The 19556-nt window shown below is 45.8% G+C and overlaps 1 protein-coding gene and 1 non-coding gene across 4 annotated transcripts in view; one reads left to right on the top strand and one right to left on the bottom strand.

Annotated features, from left to right (window-relative positions):
• Positions 1-15384, bottom strand: part of LOC143825882 (uncharacterized) — a 30129-nt gene extending 14745 nt beyond the window's left edge. For 2 of the 3 annotated variants that reach the window (XM_077314279.1, XM_077314278.1), the window contains exon 1: positions 3924-4116. The gene's annotated coding sequence lies outside the window, so the exon portion shown is untranslated. Of the gene's footprint in view, positions 1-3923; positions 4117-4494; positions 4577-15195 lie in introns of those variants that run through there. The other variant, XM_077314276.1, reaches the window with a different exon arrangement.
• A 133-nt stretch (positions 15385-15517) lies between these two features.
• Positions 15518-15589, top strand: TRNAC-GCA (transfer RNA cysteine (anticodon GCA)). Its single transcript has one exon. It is a non-coding gene; the product is annotated as a tRNA-Cys (tRNA).
• Positions 15590-19556: the final 3967 nt, after the last annotated feature.

The raw sequence follows: 19556 nt of genomic DNA, 5'->3' as shown, positions 1-19556 counted from the left end.
TGAAGTGTTACCGTTGTGCAACGCTATTTATTTTTCGTTATTTACGACATCGTTGTACACAATCTGCAACACTCCTGCAACAATCCTGCAAAAATCACTTCATTGTAGCACTTTTCAAGGAATCCACAAAAGTGGATTCCCCCTAAAAAATCCACTAGACTCTTGAGAACAACCTGCAACATTCAAAAAAGACATGTACATTCTCAGTATAGCAGTAGCAAGCATGTCCCTCCCTAAGCTCTCGCACCTGAGCTTCTGGCGCCGCGATTGTCATTTTTTCCCCTTTTGGCAAAAGTAACGAATAAGCGATGCTTCTTTGGCTGAAATCCCTCCGCAAGCAATTGTCTGTAAAGTTTCCAAGCACAATACAGCCCCCCATTTGACAATGGCCATAATTTAGCACAATACAGCCCCCCATTTGACAATGGCCATAATTTCAACCAGAAACAGCACGGGGGGGGGGGTATTTTAAGAGTGTGTAAACAATTATGCACCAGCTCCCACGCCAGCGAAAAAGGTCTTTTCTGATACATCGAATGAATGAATATGTGTTGCTACTGGTGCTTTCGGGTTTTTAAAAAAAACAGTTTTTAAAGGGAAGCACGAACACAACAGTTAATTGGCTGTTCTGTTTGATTGACAGCCAGGGGCAGGAGGAACTGCAGAAAAATATCACCTCCTTTGTTGAGATTTTAGCAAGTCCGGAAACTTGTGCATTACGAGAACAGCGCTAGTGGGAGAGCCTTTTTTTTTTATAGAAATGGCTGTGTGCGTTACCGAGACCTGCTGCTTTTGATTGCAGCGCTTTTCAATAGCGCTCAGATTTAGCAACATTGCCTGTTGTGCAGAATGGCCCTAGGAGAACTCCAGGCCCCACGTGGAAGGATAAAATAAAGGAGAGGGGAACCATGAAGGGACATCAGGAAGAAAGATGGAGTATAAATGAATTAAATAACATAAATAATATCTATAGCTAAGACTGTTAAGGGTAGCAGGTTCTGGGGACCCCCCCCCCCGCAACTCTGAAGATCTGCTTCCAATCATAGTAGACAATCCTAAGATAAATGGACCAGTGGGCTGGCTCAGTATAGATAGCTCCAAATGTAAAATATATCTGTAGACATGGAACAAGTTTGAAGCAGGGTTCACCAGGGCTTAGCCTCCTGGGAGCAAGAAGGTACAAATACTTGTTTCTGTGGAACTGTAGGTCTCCATTCCTCCCTGTAATGACTATACTCCTGCCCTCATTTAGCACTGGCAGTTTGATAACCCTCTCCATAGTGCCTCTACATCTGTGAAACAATCATTGTCTGTATGCACCCAAAGAATTGGCTACTTCCTCAGAAGCATCAGCTACAAACATCATAGAATGTGGAAGCAGTAGTCGCTGTGAACAAGTTTTGCCAACAGCCTCTTAACACCGTGGGTGAATGGTGACTGCAACGATGAAGGACATTCGTTTTTGTCACTGACCAGGAGGACCAAGAGCCTCCAAATAATCTCTTTTCCAACCCAGCAGGGACAGCAGAAAGGAAATATCATCATTTGTATCAGGGGTTGGCCCAAAGGTAGACAAAATGAAACATTGCCTGAGTTTACTTCATTTATACCCTGGTTTTCTCCCCAATGGAGACCAGATGTGCCCTATATAATTTTCCTTTCCTCCATTTTCTCCTTGCAACAGCCTGTGAGGTAGCTTATTGTGACTGGCGGAAACTCCACATTCAGAAGCAGTCAGCCTCTCAATCCCAGTATCTGGAGGCAACATCAAAGGAAGGCTGTGGCCTCTGTGCTCCAGAGGAACTGGTTAGCCACTGTGTATACTGGAATAAATCACAGTAATTTCAACATCACAGTAATCCAGGTCTACGCCCCAACCACTGCTGCTGAAGAGGATGAGGTTGACCAGTTCTATGAAGCCCTACAACACCTTCTAGAAGCAACACCAAAAAATGATGTGTTTATCATCATGGGGCATTGGAATGATAACCGGGAGAACAGGCAAGTTTGGCCTTGGAGTACAAAATGAAGCAGGGCACAGGCTGGTAGAATTTTGTCAAGAGAATACAATGGTCATAGCAAACACTCTTTTCCAACAACCCAAGAGGCGATTCTACACATGGACAACACCAGACGGTCAACACAGAAATCAGATTGACTATGCTCTGCAGACAAAGATGGGGAAGTTCTAAACAGTCAGTAAAAACAAGACCAGGAGCTGATTGTGGTTCAGATCATCAGCTTCTTGTTGCAAAATTTAAGCTTAAGTTGAAGAAAGTAGGGAAAAGCACTAGGCCACTCAGGTATGAACTAAATCATATCCCCAACGAATATACAGTAGAGGTGACAAATAGATTCAAGGAATTAGATCTGATAGACAGAGTGGCTGAAGAACTATGGACGGAAGTTCGCAACATTGTACAAGAGGTAGCAACAAAAACCATCCCAAAGAAAAAGAAATGCAAGAAATCAAAATGGCTGTCTGAGGAAGCTTTACAAATAGCTAAGGAGAGAAGGGAAGTGATAGCAGGGAGAAATATCAACAACCTCAGATATGTAGATGATACCACTCTAATGGCAGAAAGTGAAGAGGAACTAAAGAGCCTGTTGATGCGGGTGAAGGAGGAGAGTGCAAAAGTTGGCTTGCAACTCAACATCAAGAAAATAAAGATCATGGCATCCTGCCCTCTTAATTCCTGGCAAATAGATGGGGAAGAAATGGGGATAGTGACAGATTGGGGTGGCTGCAAGGCGAACAAACCGGTCAGTCCTAGAGGAGATCAGCCCTGACTGCTCCTTAGAAGGCCAGATCCTGAAGATGAAACTCAAATACTTTGGCCACCTCATTAGAAGGAAGGACTCCCTGGATAAGAGCCTAATGCTGGGAGCGATTGAGGGCAAAAGAAGAAGGGGACAACAGAGAATGAGGTGGCTGTATGGAGTCACTGAAGCGCTGGGTGTGAACTTAAATGGACTCCGGGGAATGGTAGAGGACAGGAAAGCCTGGAGGATCATTGTCCATGGGGTCGCGATGGGTCGGACATCACTTTGCACCTAACAACAACAACAATGCTGGACTAGACTGCCCACTCGTCTGATCCAGTAGGATCTTATGACTAGCCTAAGGTCACCCAGCAGGCTTCTCTGGCAAAATGGGGATTCATATCTGGTCTTCCAGGTCCTAGTCTATCGCTACTGCACTGTCTATAATGAGATTGATGTACTAACAAATGGAACTCTGAGGAGGGGGATGACCAGACACTCACAGAGCAGGCCAAGCTGCAGCAGCACACCAAGGATCTTGGATCTGCCTTAGCCTCAGCTGAAGGTTGTGCAGGTCTGGGAGTGATGGTGAATACAAGTCATGCCTTTCACCCTCTCTTGAACTGCTGGCCCTAGCAGTTGCTGCAGTGTCTGCTTGCTTAGGCAGACATCTGTTCCTGGGCGCTGAGCAAAATGGTCCAATATGCCACTGTCAGTACACACGCTAAGAATTGTCTACCCTGGCCAAACTGACATTGATGGTTAACAAAAAAACTGAAGATGTTTTTCAAGAACAATGGGGTACTTATTTTAACTACTTAAGAAAATAAGGGACGCGGGGATAGGATGGAGTTTTCTAGTAGAACGTTTGTAGAGTAAAGTTTATATAATCTAACCTGGTGGTCTCCAATCAGCCATGCGCAGCAGCGAACGCGCATGCGTGGCACTCCTACGCATGCACACATGTGCGGCCAGGTCGCGCATTCGCATTTGCGCCATCCGTGCCCAAAAACCGCACGTGCGCAGCCGGGCGATCGCCCTCCCTGCCATCGCTGGTCCGCAGCCTGAAAAAGGTTGCGGACCACTGATCTAACCAATGTAGTTTTTGTATATTATTTATTAATATAATAATAAAAATATGTAATAAAAAAATTGTCTACCCCAAAGATATAAATGCCTGCTGGCAGCTTTCCTCTTTGTTCCAACCACAGCAAATTGATTTTCTTCCCGGTTCTCAACACTCCACATCAAACCAGGTGTGATATTGAGAGCTGAATCAGATCTGTGATTGGATCTTCCTCGAGTCTTTTTGAGTTCAACAATGACCACACAGGGCCCTGATTCAGATGGCCACATCTGGATGGGAAAGGAGAAGAGCTTTGTTTGTCCCCCATAGAAAAGGTTAACAACTCTGATAGGAGAAGCAGTTTTGATTAGCAAAATTGTTCAGGGGTGAAAAGGGACCATCCTCTTGTCTTTTCCCCATACTATCCCCAATCCAAATCTAGTCTATCAGGTTGAAAGGATCTAGTTCTGTCTGCTGTGCTAGCTTCCTGCTTTCAGGAAGTTCACATACAGGAACACTTGTAACCCCACCCAGTCGAACAGTTTATTTTACCACTTCAAAACTCTGCCATCTAGTTCTGTTGCATGTGGAAATTATATCTTACAACACATCTATTTGCATGTTGCCTGGACACAGGCATGGAGGTCATTAGTATGAAGGCATACCTGAGATATTATGGTCCTGATCAAGGGACCTTCAAGACAAGGTATCACTTTCAGTATGTCCAGCCTGATCTCCTAAGGTTGTCTATATAGAGAAAAAGAAATCAGGTGATATGTGATAATGTGAGCATATGTAAGCCATCAAGTGACACAGAACCCTTAGCCAAAAAAAGAGAGAAAAGGTTTTGCCTGACCAATCATCTCTTCTTGTGTCCCTGCTTTCCAAATTTCTTCCATGTACTTTGTATTCCCAGCCTAGAGCATACCTGGAATTTACTTTATTCTAGCCAATATTTCTCATTGCAATGCAAAACAAATTATAAAATTTTAAAAACCTCAGAAGCATTATTATGGCATCCAATAAACAATGTCATAAAACTGGATTAGAAAATTAAGAAAAGAATGCAGTGAAAAAGTGGGTTGGAACCAGCCAACATTTTTTGCTGTGTCTCATCCAATTACTTTCCTTATTACAACTCCCAGTTCCATGTGGGTTTTGTCCATGCAGACCCCATGATCCCCAGCATAATCTTTTTCAGTGGCTAAAGGGGAACACCAGCACCTCTTCCCTTTATTACCAGCAGAAAAATTGGTTGTATAACAGTATTACAGATGACACATCATTAACAATGGGGGCAGTGAAGAATTACAAAAATTAGAAAACAATGCAATGAAAACCAATATAGACCACTACTATTTCCTTGATATAAATAACAACCATATTTGAATCCTGTCGTTCTGCCCAATCATAGTCAACAAGACACCTTATTTAAAAAGCTCTTCTGGACCATTCTGAACATTTCTCTCTGAGGTGCTCATTTTTCTAAGGCATACTACCATTACTAGCTGTTATTGCTGGAGAGGTTTACATGCACATTTAGCTAAACAGATCTGCCTCCACATCTCAACACTCCCCATCTCCCTCCAGTGATGGTTTTAGCACCGTCTTTAATGGGCCTGCAAATTACATATTTACTTTCCTGATGTCTTTAGCACCTTCTAGATGCCTGGATAGATTGGCCCAGTTAGGAAGGGAATTAATCAATCTTTTGGGCAAACAAGCTTCTAGTTGCTTTAGGCTGGGTTCCTCTGCAACTTTGACTACATTTCCAGCAAGAGGATTACTTTTTGGGACAGGGTAAAAGCCGGAACAGCTTGGGCATTAAACAAATAACAGTACCAAAAAAAATAGTGGGATGCATTACAGATACTTTGTACTATTTGGGAACAATATTTTAGAAATGAAAAGGCGGAAATCCTGCACTATTATTAACCCTTATTACTAGGCCAAAAAACCTCTGAAACTCCCTAGAACAGAATGTACATTAAACATACAAGAGTGAGATGCATTACAGACATTTGAGAACAATGTTTTTAGAAATCCCACACCTTTATTAACTCTTACCAGGCCAAAAAGCCTCTGGAACACCCCAGAACAGGAGCATTAAAAGAAAATGGCCATTAAATGAACTAGATGAACCCCAGGGGGCCTAGATGACACTGGAAGTCCCTTCCAACTCTGTTATTCTGTGGTTCTAAGAGGGCTGCAAAAAACAGTGAGATGCAAAACAAACACTTGAGAACAATATTTTAGAAATGAAGGAGTATCTCACCCCTTTATTAGCTTGTTCTGGGCCCAAAAGCCTCCCAAATAGGCCAGAAAGGGCATTAAACACACAACAGTATCACAAAAAATAATGGGATGCCTTACAGATATTTCAGAACAATATTTTAGAAATGAAAGAGTAGAACTCTCATTCCTTTATTAACCCGTTCCAGTCCAAAATTGAACACCACAAAACAAGCATTAAATGAACAAGGGTACCACAAAAACAGTGGTATTAATTAATTAATTAATTCCTTTCCCCCTTTTTTCCCTTTGCATGCAAGCAATAACATGTTTGATTTATTGTATTTGTGATATCTTTATATCTGAGGAAGTGTGAATAATACTTTGTTGGTCTTTAAAGTGCCACTGAACTTTAAATTTGCACTTCAAAGCTGAAATGGTCGGGGGGGGGGGGGAAGAGCCCATACAGGAAGGTGAAAAAGAGGGACGTACTAAAACTAGGGACAGCAACATACTTGCCCATAAAGAATACATACTTGCCCATAGGGAATCATGGGAAGCACACCTGTTGAGGACAAAGGGGCATGATTGGGGTGGAGTACTTGCAGTACTGCCAAATTCCTTGTGGAGTTTCGCTGGGTATAATTCTCTTTCTGACATTACTTAACATCTTCATGCACACTCTTGCCCAGGTACTTCACAATTTTGGGCTAGCATTCTACCTATATGTGAACAATCGCTCTATGTCCCAATGGATTATCATTGGATTGATTGCATTGATCCAGTGTTTGGAGGCAGTGACAGAATATTTTAAACAAGCCATCTCTAATGGCCTCAATGATGGAAATCCTTTGGCTGGGAAGGAAGTAAGCAGAACAGGAAGTGCACCTTCCGAGGCTCACTACTGTACAGTCAGCCAGGATGTTGTGAGTGATTTCCGATGCCTCCTGTTTTGTATGCAGACCTGCTGAGGATTGATTTTAAGATCTGAGGCAGGATTGTAATCCAGAGGCATCAATTGGCTCGTGGCTGGCTGGATGTTCCATTGGAGCCAGTAGATTCACAGTGAGTAGCTGCTGATGGATTGGTTGGCTCACAGCAGGATCCCTAAGGGATCCTATAGATTCAAACTACCCTATAACCAATCACCCACAGCCACAGAAAGTGTGTTGTCTTATGTATGTATATATTGGGAGGAACTGTCTGGGGTTTTCAGTGCAATTCTGTACCATGAGCTGATTTCCAATAAAAAGCTGAAAGAGTGCCTCTGTGTTCCTTGACCCATGGATCCCAGCACCTCCTTAACGTCCTTAAGTCACAAAAATAGCTTAGCAAGCATTTTTCCATCTATGCAAAGCTAAGCTACTTGCTCCCGACCTGGCCTCGCAGCACCTAGTCACCATGATCCATGCAATGGTCATCTCCAGACTTGATTACTGTTACTTGCTCTATGTGGGCCTGCCCTAGACTCTGCTCCAGAAAGTACAGGTGGTTCAAAATGCAGCTTCCAGGGCTCTCACATGGACACTTTGGAGAGCCCACATAAGACTACTACTGTGGCAGTTGCATTGGCTTCCTGTTCAATCCTTGATCTGGTGGAAGGTTTTGGTTTTAACATTTAAGGCCTTAAGCAGTCTGTGCCCTGTGTATCTGAGGTCCAGCATTTCTGAATATGTTACCCAGAGAGGTCTTCAGTTACTAAACACCAAAATCCTTGGCCTTACAGAACTATGTCTGGTCTCAACCAGACCCAAAGCCTTTTCAGATCTCGCTTCTGCCTGGTGATACGAGCTCCCAGGGGAGATCAGGGCTCTGCCTGAGCTTGTAAAGTTCTGCAGGGCCTGAAAGATGGAGCTCTTCTGCCGGGCTTACAGTTGAGGCCTGCCAGAAATCTCTGTAACCGCTCTGCGGGAGCGGTATAAATAAAATGCTAAGGGGGGTACGGGTGGGCTCTGTCTGTGATGAGCAAAGGGGCACATTGGTCCCTTGCCCACGGACTGACAAACGGGGGTGCCAATCACCTGGCGATTGGCACCTCCACTTGTCACTCTGGGGGCAAGGCGCCAATCGCCAGCCATGCGCAGTGCGGCTGGCGATTGGCGCCTTGCCCTCGGACTGGCGAGTCAGGAAGCGCGAATTGCCTCCCGACCCGCGCACCCCACTCGCCTTCGCCTGGCAGCCGCCATTAGACTGCTGCCAGCCTACCAGGTCGGTCTCTGCCCCCCCCCCTGCCCCGGAGGAACCCTCCCATCCCCGTCCCAGACAATCCCCCTCCCTCCTCCGGCCCCAGCCAGCACGCCCCGTTCCCCGACCCTCCCCCTCCCGCACGAACCCTGCCGCTTCTGCAGACCAGGGCAACACTCCGCTTGCGTCGCTGACGCAGTGGCGGTGCTTCCCCACGGCCCTCCCCCACGATCCAACCCCCTCCCTCGGAACCGGGGAGGAAGCTGCTCGCGTCGTTGACGCAGCAGCTGTGCTTCCTGGGCCGGCAGAAACCTTCCACACCTGTCCGCCTCCCCCATGAACCCCGTGGCCGCCCTCCACCGCCGCTCCCCCCCAAACACCCATCTCTACCCCTACCTATTCCCCCACGCCCCCCACAACTCCCCCCCTCACCATCTCGCCTGCCCCTTCCCCCATCCCTTTTCAGTGCACCTTCCTACCTTCCTTCCTGTCTTCATTTCTCCCACACCTTTCTGCTTCTTTCTCCCCCTCTTGCTTCCTCTCTTCCTGTCTTTCTGCCTTTCTTCCTTTTTCCCTTCCTTCTCTCCAGCCATCCACCCATACCTTACTCTCCTTTCTTGCTCCCATCCATCTTACTCTCCTTTCTTGCTCAGACAACTGAGAGCACGTGGAGAGAGCTACTGGGGAGAGTTGCTGCTGACCAGGTGAGGCTATTGTGCTGCCTGGGTGAGGTGATGGCTGGGTAATTGTTGGGAGGATTAAAAAGGGCTTAAAATTTTAAAAGGGCTGCTCCTCACCAGAGGCAGAGCTCAGACAAATGAGAGCATGTGGAGAGAGCTACTGGAGAGAGTTGCTGCTGACCAGGTGAGGCTATTGTGCTGCCTGGGTGAGGTGATTGCTGGGTAATTGTTGGGAGGATTAAAAAGGGCTGCTCCTTGCCAGAGGTGCGAGCCTTTGGCGCGAGACAAAGGGCGAGAGACAAAGGGCTCTTGGCCTGTGGCTCTTGGGTGAAAGACAAAGGGCTCTTGGCCTGTGGCTCTTGGGCGAGAGACAAAGGGCTCTTGGCCCGTGGCTCTTGGGCGAGAGACAAAGGGCTCTTGGCCTGTGGCTCTTCGGCGAGAGACAAAGGGCTCTTGGCCTGTGGCTCTTAGCCTGAGGTTCTTGGCTGAGCAATTAGAATCAGTAGATTATATCAGTAGATTATATTTCCCTAGTACTTGCACTGCCTAGACATTACAATGGACCTCCAGGACACTTATCCCATCATCTGCAGTGAGAGTGACATGATTGCTTTCCTCCCAGAAGACAAGATGGACTACAGCTGCCCCAAGTGTAAGCTGGTAAGACTTTTGGAGAAAAGGATTAGGGGATTAGAAAATAGAATTATTACTCTGACCCAAAGTAAGAAAGGGGAGGAGTTCATAGACCAGATCCCTGGAACTCGGAATAAAGAGAATACAACCAGTCCTGAAGAGGATAAGGAGACTGACCACACTAGGGATCCTCTGCAGACAGTTCGGAAAAAGATTCAACGGCGAAGAGCGAGACAGTTCTCGGGGCCTTTGGAGCTCCAGAATAGATTTCAGGCCCTTGCAGAGGAGGTGCAAGGGTCAACAAGGGAAGAGGTCCCGAAACAAAGTCTAAGACAAAGGGAAGAGGCCACGGGGACAGAAGGAAATGGAGTTGAGAAGGGGAAAAAAGGAGAGTACTGGTAATTGGAGACTCCCTGCTAAGAGGAATGGATCGCCATGTGGCTGGGCCCGACCCCCTAACCTGAGAGGTGTGTTGCTTGCCAGGGGCGAAAATTAAAGATGTTTCAGAACGGCTGCCCAAACTCCTCAAATCTACGGATCACTACCCATTTGTGTTGGTCCATGTGGGAACGAATGACATGTCCCTGAATACCATCGCTCCTATTAAAAAAGACTATCAAGATCTGGAGAGGAAACTCAAGCAAATGGGGGCACAAGTGGTATTCTCTTCAATCTTGCCTGTCAAGGGAAGAGGAATGTGTCGGGAGAGGAAGATAATGGAGGTGAATCACTGGCTGTGTAGTTGGTGTCGGCAGGAGAGATTTGATTTCTGGGACCATGGGATAGGCTTTCTTGAGGAAGGCCTACTAGCACCTGATGGACTGCACTTATCGAAACTGGGGAAGAATGTGTTTGGCAGGAACCTGGGGAGATTAATTAGTTTAAAGCCACAAGGGGAAGGAGACGATCAACATAGGGAGTGTATGGAAGGAAAACGATCGGGGGCAGCCCAACCGGCAAGGCCAGCTCATAGGGAAGCAAAAGTAAAAGGATTCAGATGTCTTTATACTAACGCTTGAAGCATGGGCAATAAAAAGGAAGAGCTGGAACTTCTCATGCTGATGGAAAGGTATGATCTAGTAGGCATCACAGAAACTTGGTGGAATGATTCTCATGACTGGAATGTAATGGTGGATGGATATGAACTGTTCAGAAAAAACAGAATAGATCGAAGAGGTGGAAGAGTGGCACTGTATGTGAGGAAAGGGCTTACCTGTCAGGAAATTCTACTGAAGGAGAGCATATCTACAGTGGAAAGCATCTGGGTGAAAATAAGCGAGGGGAAAACAGTGTGGTGGTTGGTGTCTGCTACCAACCACCTGACCAACGAGAGGATGTGGATGCTGCACTTTGTGAGCAGCTTGAGAAAATATCCAAGCGGCAGGACCTTGTCATCATGGGTGACTTCAATTTCCCAGATGTGTGCTGGGAAACAAACTCTGCGAAGCGTCCTCAGTCATGCAACTTTCTGACCTGCCTGGCTGACAATTTCATTTATCAAATGGTAGATGAACCCACAAGAGGTTCAGCCATACTGGACTTAATACTTACCAACAGGCAAGAGTTGGTGGATGAGGTGAAGGAGGTGGGGGCCCTGGGGGAAGTGACCATGTCCTCATAGAATTCCTTTTGAGATGGGGAGCCAAGGAAGCTTGTAGCCAGACACGGATGTTGGATTTTCGTAGGGCAAACTTTAATAAACTCAGAGACACGATGAGTGTCATACCATGGACGAGAATGCTGGAAGGGAAGGGAGCATGTGAAGGGTGGGCGCTACTCAAGAGCTATTGCATGCTCAATCAATGACTATCCCAGAAAGACGAAAACACTGCAGGAGCTCTGAGAAGCCTATTTGGATGAACAGAGAACTTCAAGAGGAACTAAGAAAGAAAAGGGAAATGTTCAGGAAATGGAGGGAAGGACAGAGCTCTAAAGAAGAGTACCTACAGGTTACTAGGCACTGTAGATCAATCATCAGAAAGGCCAAAGCTGAGAGTGAGCTAAGATTGGCCAGGGAAGCCCATTGTAACAGGAAAACATTTTTCAGTTATGTGAGGAGCAAACATAAAGTAAAGGAGGCAATAAGCCCACTGTTGGGTGCGGATGGACAAATTCTAACAGAAGATGCAGAGAAAGCAGAAAGGCTTAGTGCCTATTTTACATCTGTTTCTTCCCACAGGTCAAAGTGTTTAGGCACATCTAGAGATGGCTGTAGCCAAAGGTTAGTGTCTGGGTGGCAGGTTAACATGGATAGAGAGGTTGTCGAGAGGCATTTAGCTGCACTGGATGAGTTAAAATCCCCTGGTCCGGATGAAATGCACCCGAGAGTACTCAAAGAACTTTCCAGAGAATATGCACAGCCCTTGTCCATCATCTTCAGAACCTCTTTAAGGACTGGAGATGTCCCGGACGACTGGAAGAGAGCAAATGTTATTCCGATCTTCAAAAAAGGGAGGAAGGATGACCCGGGAAACTACAGACCAGTAAGTCTGACCTCTGTTGTGGGGAAGATAATGGAGCAGATATTAAAGGGAGCGATCTGCAAACATCTGGAGGACAATTTGGTGATCCAAGGAAGTCAGCATGGATTTGTCTCCAACAGGTCTTGCCAGACCAACCTGATTTCCTTTTTTGACCAAGTAACAGGTTTGCTGGATCGGGGAAATTCGGTTGATGTCATTTACTTGGATTTTAGTAAAGCTTTTGACAAGGTTCCCCATGATGTTCTGATGGATAAGTTGAAGGACTGCAATCTGGATATTCAGCTAGTTAGGTGGATAGGGAATTGGTTAGAGAACCGCACTCAAAGAATTGTTGTCAATGGTGTTTCATCAGACTGGAGAGAGGTGAGTAGCGGGGTACCTCAGGGCTCGATGCTCGGCCCGGTACTTTTTAACATATTTATTAATGATCTAGACTAGATAAGGGGATGGAGGGACTACTCATCAAGATTGCAGATGACACCAAATTGGGAGGACTGGCAAATACTCCGGAAGATAGAGACAGAGTTCAACGAGATCTGAACACAATGGAAAAATGGGCAAATGAGAACAAGATGCAATTTAATAAAGATAAGTGTAAAGTTCTGCATCTGGGTCAGAAAAATGAAAAGCATGCCTACCGGATGGGGGATACGCTTCTAGATAGCACTGTGTGTGAACGAGACCTTGGGGTACTTGTGGACTGTAAACTAAACATGAGCAGGCAGTGTGATGCAGCGGTAAAAAAGGCAAATGCCATTTTGGGCTGTATCAACAGGGGCATCACATCAAAATCACAAGATGTCATAGTCCCATTGTATACGGCACTGGTCAGGCCACACCTGGAGTACTGTGTGCAGTTCTGGAGGCCTCACTTCAAGAAGGACGTAGACAAAATTGAAAGGGTACAGAGGAGAGCGACGAAGATGATCTGGGGCCAAGGGACCAAGCCCTATGAAGATAGGCTAAGGGACTTGGGAATGTTCAGCCTGGAGAAAAGGAGGTTGATAGGGGACATGATAGCCCTCTTTAAGTATTTGAAAGGTTGTCAAGTGGAGGAGGGCAGGATGCTGTTTCCGTTGGCTGCAGAGGAGAGGACACGCAGTAATGGGTTTAAACTTCAAGTACAACGATATAGGCTAGATATTAGGGAAAAAATTTTCACAGTCAGAGTAGTTCAGCAGTGGAATAGGCTGCCTAAGGAGGTGGTGAGCTCCCCCTCACTGGCAGTCTTCAAGCAAAGGTTGGATACACACTTTTCTTGGATGCTTTAGGATGCTTAGGGCTAATCCTGCGTTGAGCAGGGGGTTGGACTAAATGGCCTGTATGGCCCCTTCCAATTCTATGATTCTATGATTCTATCCTTTTCTCTTTTGCCTCTCTCCCAATCTATTTTATTTGTTTTATTGTTGTGCCCAAATTGTTGATCACCGCCTCAAGACAGGATTGTCCAAGAGGGACAGGACATAAATAGCTAAATAAATAATTAAAAAAAAAATCTGAAGCACCCAGAAGCAACTTGAGGCCAAATCAAAATGTCAATACTTTTCAGTTAGGGAACATCACCAAATTCACAATCGTTCATTGCACGTTTCCCATGATACGACCCCCAAAGAATCACTAGCTTCTTAAGAAGTCTCTGCTTGTTGGGAAAGTGATAATGGTAGATCATAGTACAGAAGAAAGAGGTTTTCATTATTCTCTATGCTTTCCATTATTCCCTTTGGGCAGGTGTGCTTTCCATTATTCATTAATCAGTTTAAAATGCCCAGTTTTAAATCAATCACCTGGTTTTTTGGGGTGAAATATCAGGAATCTTGGTAAAGATACAGCATTTTCAAAATTCAACATCCTCTGGGGGAAAAAAAGTTGCCTTGTAGCCAACAGTACCATAAATGCCTTTACCATTCTCAGATTTGACATTGACAGGACAAAAGCAATCTTTTCATTACATTCTCAGCCCATGAAGCACTTTCAAGCAGTGAATTTCAATGGATAGATTGGGAGCCTCAGGTGGCGATAGAAAAAACCCACTAGTAGAAGGCAGATTATTGGTGAGGCTATGGAAACAGAGGTGCCTTACGTACCAATCCTCTTACTTTAGGGTCGCCCCATTTTGAAAAGCAAAAAAGAAGACACCCTTCCCAACTCATCATTTTAAACAAATGATCGCCATGATACCCCTGCTATTTAAGCTGTGATAATTGCTACAAACTAGGGGTATTCCTAACCTTCCAACCGCAAGAGAGGACATTTTCATTGTTCTTTAAAAAAAAAAAAGAGCCCCAAAGAAGATGGCCACCAAAAAAGAAGGCATATCCTTTAAAAAGCAGTGATCTGGTAACCCTAGTTTACTTGGGAGTAAGTACCATTAGGGTAAATGGATAAAGCAATTATGCTAGGAATGCACAGTGGTAAAAGGAAACCAGGCTGACAAAGAACACAGTGATTAGATCCGATCAAAATGGACACCAGCCAGAAAATTATACAACGAAAAGAAGTGGTGCAAGATCAAAAATCGTGGGAACAGTTTAGCCATAGGATTGCCAAGAGTCAGACTTGACTGAATGGCTACCATAACCCAGCACTAGGGCTTCCAAGGTCCAGATGGCACCTGGAGATCTCCTGCTATTACAATCGATCTCCAGACAACAGGATAGATCAATTCCCTTGGAGAAAATGAATGGCTGCTTTGGAGAGGGGACTATGACATTGTATCCTGCTGAGGTTCTGCTCTTCCCAAGCCCCGCCCTCCTCCCCCAGGCTCCCCACAATCCTCAAATCTTCAGGTATTTCTCATCCTAGAGGTGGCAACCCTAAGTACTAGTCATTAAAATGGGACTTGCTCCTGAGGAAATAGGTTTGTGCTGTTAATTCCTGCTAGAAGAGATGGCAGGTCTCTTCACACTTAAATTCCCTTTTGTGGGGAGTTAGCAGCAGCAAAGAAAAGGCACTCTGCACATGCTCGGCAGCATTCTCGTTTATTATTTGTGGGAAACAAGACGTCAAAACCTTTCACTGAGAAATCTTGCCACAGGCACCCAACATTTTACTGAAAAAGCCCCCTGCTGCCCCGTTAAAGAGCCACTACAGCGAGACCGACATTTACTTTAACAGCCCTTTTTGTTTTCCCTGAATTTGTAATACAAGCTTGTACCTTCCTGTAAAAAACTGGCCGCCTCCCCATTTTCTTCCGGAAACAGCCACATCCAGATGTGCAGACAAAATAATTAATTACAGGAACTTTTAGATACGCATATTGAGTTTGCTCGGAGTATATTTTTCAACTCAATACCGAAGCTTGCCTTTAAGACCTTGCAAGGTCTTACTAATAGTCTTTACAACTACTAAATACTGCGCCTTTCAAAATCCACGGTTTGCTTTTGCTTGCGGTTTAGAAAAACAATGAAAGCATTCAAGGCTGAAATTACATAATCGGCACTCTAAGGGAAACTTTTGAAAACATTTTGCCCACCAGAGGGGGTATAGCTCAGTGGTAGAGCATTTGACTGCAGATCAAGAGGTCCCTGGTTCAAATCCGGGTGCCCCCTCTATTATCTTTTTCGTTTACAAAAACAAAACGGGAATTCTTTAAGGAAACATTTAGCATGGCATATTAAAACAGCTGTTCCTACTGTATATTTAAAACCTTTATGCTGCATATTTGTTCAACAGCCTTGCTTGTTGAAGTTAAACAGCATGGATGAGAGCGAGATTTGTTTAATAGGTTTCACTGCACTGGATTAGGACACTGGTACGATTTTTCGTTAATTGGCTGTCCCCTTCCAAGGAGAAAATGTTGCTGCCTTTTAGACATATCCAAAAGCCTTGCTAATAATCTAGCATATTGATCTTGGATGCAGATGTGTGATGGGAAGTTATAATAATCATAATCATAATAATATGTACATGATCCTGAGATTCATTGGAGGAAGGGCAATATCATTTTCTTATCACTCTAGAATGAACCTCAGGATGGGGTACATAGCTTCTCTCCCCTCCATATATTATCTTCACAACAGCCCTGCAAGGAAGAGTTAGGGTTAAACTGGGATTTATATCATCTAATACATTTCAGGGTGCCCCCATCCTACCCAGGTGTCATCTTTTCTTTTGCCTCAAGACATAGCTGACTTATGGTGACCTCGTGAGATTTTCAAGGCAAGAGAGGTATACAGGTGGTTTGCCATTGCCTGCCCCTCTATTTCTTAGTGGTCTCCTTTCCAAATCCTAATCAGAACCAGCCCTGCTTAGCTTCCAAGATCTGCTGAGGAATCATAAGTACTGCATCAAGTACTGCATCATAAAAAAATAAATATAACATTCAGCTTTAAGGGCTCACAGGAATCTGCCTTATGCTGAATCAGACCGTTGGTCTCCTCAGACTGGTTCTCCCAGGTCTGGAAGGGACAATATGACCATACAATAATTAAAGCTGATACAACGGGCATGAGCTGGGGGGGGAATAGCGAAGAGAGAGGGAGGTAGAAAGGGAGAGAGTGATTAATATAGAGAGAGCTTGACATTGGGAAGAGTAAGGGGATGAACACTCTTCCAGTTTGGTGTAGTAGTTAGGAGTGTGGACTTCTAATCTGGCATGCTCAGTTTGAGTCCATGCTCCCCTACATGCAACCAGCTGGGTGACCTTGGGCTTTCCACAGCACTGATAAACCTGTTCTGACCTAGCAATAATCTAAGGGCTCTCTCAGCCTCACATCCTTCACAGGGTGTATGTTGTGGGGAGAGGAAAGGGAAGGCGACTGTAAGCTGCTTTGAGCCTCCTTCGGGTAGAGAAAAGTGGCATATAAGAACCAACTCTTCTTCTTCTTCTTAGGGGGAGATTACATGACAACCAATTCCTCCCAGTTTTGCATTCAACCTCATTTCTTTTCTTGTGTAAATTAGGCCACAGACACCAAAATGTCCCCCTGCCCTAATCCACATGGGGTTGTCTCAGTACACAGGTGTCCACCCTGCTTCTTCTGTCTCCAGTTTTTTACTGTTGATATAATGTTATGTGCCCACATGCTTCTCTCACTGTTGCCCCTTAGAGGAAGAAGAGCTGGATTTTTGTACCCTACTGTTTACTACCAAAAGGAGTCTCAAAGCGGTTTACAAACACCTTTTCCCTTCATCTCCCCACAATAGACAACCTGTGAGAGGTCTGAGAGAACTGGGGGCCATTCCGCACTCGTCCAAAATAGCACAATGGTTACAAATTGAAATCGCTACAGTTTTGCCATTATGCACAATGTCGTTGACTATCTACAACACTCCTGTAACCGATCCACAAAAAGCGCTTCGTTGTAGCGCTTTCAGGAAAATCCCAAAAAGTGGATTCACCCTCTGGAAAGCGCTACACTCTTGCAACCAATCAGCAACACTAGCAAAAAAGTTCTGTGCGTTACCATTGTTGCGGTTTCTGCAAAGTCCCGCCCACTAGCTCTCTCCTCTGATCTTCTGGCGTGATCGCCATTTTTTTTTTCTCCGAGCGAGCAGACCCATCCATTCTTTTAAGGGCGACCCAGCCCTTCTGAAAGGGCTGCTGGCCACATTCTGCTTTGCGGTGAGAACCCTCGCAGTCTTCACCATATTTGCACTTCTTTCTGTCACATGCCCTGATTGTATTCCCAGCACACGCCCTTCAAACTGTGTACCAAAGTGCGAGCGCTGTCACCCTGGGCTCCTTGTTTTTGATGAGGGCTAAAAGCAAAAAGCCAAACATCTGCATTCAGCCTGTCAGGAACCAAGGCGTAGAGAGCCAACAAACTCACTCCCAAGACATCACTAACGGGCTTCGAGTCAAAACTTTAAGTAAAAGTCTTTTATTGAAAAAATCAGCGTTCACAGTCCATACTTTGCAAATGCTCACAGACACAGTTTTTGACAGAAATACTGAGGGATGAGGTGGCCAACCTTTATACTTGAGGTGTGGGAACAGAACATCTTGGGGAGGAACTGGGTTTTCACACAGGATCACAAAAGCCTTTGATATCCTTTGATAGAGGGAAGGTGCGAAGATGCTTTCCTACAGCTGTTATTTAGCCTGACCGACAGAAGCATCCTTGCAAGCAAGATTGCAGCAGCACCGGGGCCGAATGAGTCTCTGAAATGCATAGCTAAGGCAAGGAGGGGTGCAAGTGCCACTGGGCTCATACAGAAAGCCAGAGCTGGGCAGGGACCTCCGGGAGGATTTTGGAGATCAGTGGTTTAAAGAAAAGGATGTGTGGGGCAAGAATTAGGGGTTCATCACACTATCCCATCTAGCTCCTAGGTTGCTGGATGCCCTTTTGCGGAAAGATTCATCATAGGGCTGTGGTCAAGAACCCGCACATCCAAAACATTGGACAAGTGACAAGCCAAACATGGACCCCGCTCAGGGAACACAGATGTAACCAAGCTGAGATATTCAGCAAAACGTATCCACACTAAAAAGGACCTCTCCCCATCATAGGTGCCGATCTCCTTAGGCTTCCCTGAACACTGGTCCTCACGGCCTGCTCCACTGGATAAATAAACTTAAACAGGTCCACAAAGCAACCACTCAACACTTTGCCCTGGTGTTTGGCCAACAAATGGGTCCCAGGAGGCACATCACAGTCTTTATAAGCCTCTGGTCGATCGACCACAACCAGGGGCCATGCGCCTTTCTACTATGCTCCCTCGCTTCATGGCGGCACTGACGTAGCTAGGGAGGGACCCCTGGAAAAAATTCCCCCTTGATCCAATAACCAGGACTGATTACTCAAGGACTGATTGATGATTTGTTCCAAAATGTTGCCAGCTACAGATGTCAAGCTGACAGGTTGACAGTTACCTGGATCCTCTTTTTTCTCTTTCTTGAAGATGGGAAGGCTAGAGGGGGTGGGGGACCCTTTAGACAGTGATTCCCAAGATTGGCCCTCACCGCCTTCTGCTTTGGGCAGGGCTGCCAGTTGCCCGCCAGTCTACACCCCTCCAGTTAACTGATGGCTCTCCTATTGGGGTCCTTCATTTGGTGGCAGGGCCTAGGGAGCCTCATGGTACCCATTCTTCCTCAGACAGCTTTTTTGGGGGGTTTGGAGAAGGGTGGGGTCCATTCCACTTGTATGGGCAGCATGGATTTCCTCTATGCGTGAGCTGGTTGTCAGGGGCCTCCTGCGTATGGGGGGTTCCCTGGCTCATGTCCTGAGGGCTCCATTTTCTGGCCTGCTTTGCCACCTGCAGACCTGGCCCCTGACTGCACCTCCATCCCGAAAAGGGAAGGGGTGTGGGCCCACTTCTTTGAGGTGGGGGGGTCTAGGGTTCCTGCGGCCGATTCTATTTCCACAGGGGACCCAACAGAGGCTGCCCCAACCACTTCACTTTCAGGTGGGGCTGGGGTGCTCACTACAGCATTGGGAGATGGCAGTGGTGATCTAGCCACGGAAGCCCCAGCCAAGAAGAAGAGCAGGAAGAGATCAAGGAAGTCATGTTTTTGCCAGCATTCGGGTTCATCCAGTGGTGATTCGTCCTCCTTGGAGGAAGAAGATGGGGATG

Source organism: Paroedura picta, chromosome 16, assembly GCF_049243985.1.
Source record: "Paroedura picta isolate Pp20150507F chromosome 16, Ppicta_v3.0, whole genome shotgun sequence".
Classification (NCBI taxonomy): domain Eukaryota; kingdom Metazoa; phylum Chordata; class Lepidosauria; order Squamata; family Gekkonidae; genus Paroedura; species Paroedura picta.
The sequence above is the reverse complement of the archived record's forward strand: the minus strand, read 5'-3'. Positions and strand labels throughout refer to the sequence as shown.